This window comes from Solanum lycopersicum, chromosome 2, assembly GCF_036512215.1.
Source record: "Solanum lycopersicum chromosome 2, SLM_r2.1".
In the NCBI taxonomy this organism is placed as follows: domain Eukaryota; kingdom Viridiplantae; phylum Streptophyta; class Magnoliopsida; order Solanales; family Solanaceae; genus Solanum; species Solanum lycopersicum.
Genome location: NC_090801.1, coordinates 4,078,779 through 4,081,278, shown reverse-complemented (window position 1 = coordinate 4,081,278; position 2,500 = coordinate 4,078,779).

The window sequence follows — 2,500 nt, the reverse complement described above, 5'->3', positions numbered from 1 at the left end:
TTCGCCCTTTGACAGCATAGACGGTCGGCCGTCGTCGGGCGTGGCATGCCATCATAGCCCTTGGACAGCACAAACGGTCGGCCGTCGTCGGACGTGCCTGCACACAACGGTCGGCCGTGGCCTGCCCGCATCGGTCGTGGCTTGCGCAACATTCATCGAGTTCCAAACAAAACATGCGGATGTTCATGGCGTACATAAATCAAAGGATTTTGAAACAACCTCCATGCATAACAAACATATTCATCTACTTTCCATTATCTATTCTCAAACGTTTCCGCCTAACGTGGCTCTTTCGCATCATTTTCGTTACTTTTACGGTTCGTACGATATTGAAACATCTTTTGTTTGTGCAAATATGCATCTTATCATTAATTTGACATGTTGAGAAGTGTTTTCGAGCATTTCCATATTTTTCCGACTTTTAATCATTATTTTATAATTTATTTTTACGCTTTTTAATTTTTACGTCTCTTTTTAAAAATTAAAATTTATTAAATTTTATATTTTAAGGTTCACATATTTATTTGTGAATTTTCGGAGTTGATTTCATATTTTTTCGATATTTTCCCTATTTTTTATTAATTTATTACTAATTTTTCGGAATTTTCGAAAAAAATAAAAATTAAAAAAAATTGTTGAAAAATATTTTTTTATACATATTAAAGTCAATTATGAAGGCTGATGTGTGTTTGTACCTTAGACCGCGCATATTTGGGTTGTACATTTTCATTATGATTCTCTGGAAAATCCATGTCTACTCCTGTCACATGGGCAAAACTTTTTTAAGCATATATAAGGGGGGTAGAGGTGTTGGAGGCAGACTGAGGCGCAGGCAGGCAGACGGCATAGGCGTCCCGTGGGCTTAGCAGGCGTGCTGCGTGGGCGCTTGATGGCATGCATGGCTTGTCCGTGCTACGCCGTTGGGCGTTTACAAAAACACGTTGGCGACGTCGACGGGTCGAGTGGGCAACGGCAGGCGGACGCCGAGGGCGTCCTGTGGGCTTAGTAGGCGTGCTGCGTGGGCGCTTGATGGCATGCATGGCTCGTCCGTGCTACGTCGTTGGGCGTCTACAAAAACATGCTAGCGACGTTTGCGGGGCAACTGAAGCGAAGGCAGGCGGACGTCGAGGGCGTCCTGTGGGCTTAGTAGGCGTGCTGCGTGGGCGCTTGACGGCATGCATGGCTCGTCCGTGCTACGCCGTTGGGCGTTTACAAAAACACGCCCGCGACGTCTGTGGGGCGTTTGAGGCGGTGGCAGGCGGACGTCATGGGCGTCCTGTGGGCTTAGTAGGTGTGCTGCGTGGGCGCTTGACGGCATGCATGGCTCGTCCGTGCTACGCCGTTGGGCGTCAACAAAAACATGCCAGCGACGTCTGCGGGGCAACTGAGGCGAAAGCAGGCGGACGTCAAGGGCGTCCTGTGGGCTTAGTAGGCGTGCTGCGTGGGCGCTTGATGGCATGCATGGCTCGTCCGTGCTACGCCGTTGGGCGCTTGCAAAAACATGTCGACGACGTCTGCGGGGCGACCGAGGCGTTACAAGGCGGATGCCATGGGCGTCCTGTGGGCTTAGTAGGCGTGCTGCGTGGGAGCTTGATGGCATGCATGGCTCGTCCGTGCTACGCCGTTGGGCGCTTACAAAAACATGCCAGCGACGTCTGCGGGGCGAACGTGCGCCGCCGAGGGAACTTCTCAAGATCGGTTTTATTATAGCGTTTGGTGTGGAAACGGCAGTGCTTTCGGGCGAGTGGCGAGTTCTAGAGCTCCTGTTACGGCTAACTCTAGGCGTCGCACGCACGGGGCACGTAAGGCCATGTACGGCCAGACGCTATGATGGACCGGGCGTGGGCGGTTCCCCTGTGTGAACCTTGGTCTTCCTCCAACAATCTTTGCAGTGATTAAATTCTCAACTCCCTTGGGCGGCGCGCAACGGCGGGTGTAGCATTGGCCTTGCAAAGAAGGCATCGGCGTCGTCGCACGACATCTAATGTCGGGCGGCGGGGTGGATGTCGGGCGTGCATTTCCGGAGCTATTCACGTACGGCGCATGAGTGGTATTGGGCATGTGTGGTTAGGTTGGATCCCTGCTTCGAGCAGCGACGTCCTAACTCGCATGCCAACTCGGTGACGGATGAAGCGCAATCTAGGCTGGTCGGACGTCGGAACTTCCTGTGCTGCATACCTACTGCCTAGGCATTGTGCACGTGCAAACGGTCGCCTTTCGCCCCTCGCATCCCATGCGCGGGGTGAACCCAAAAGACGCTCTCGCGTCCCACGCCTTCCCTCGCTTCGTCGTGCGATGGCGTGGTCCGTGAGCGGCGCCTCGAATTCTCGGATACGGTAGACGCAGTGGGCATGGGGCCTTCACCGGCTTCTATCTGCCCAAAACGAATGCTCCTTGCGAATGACTGCCGCGCTTGCCTTGGACCCGACCGTGCCCGAAAGGGCGCGCCGGGCTCATGCGGCGCGCGGCGTCGTTGAGGAATGCTACCTGGTTGATCCTG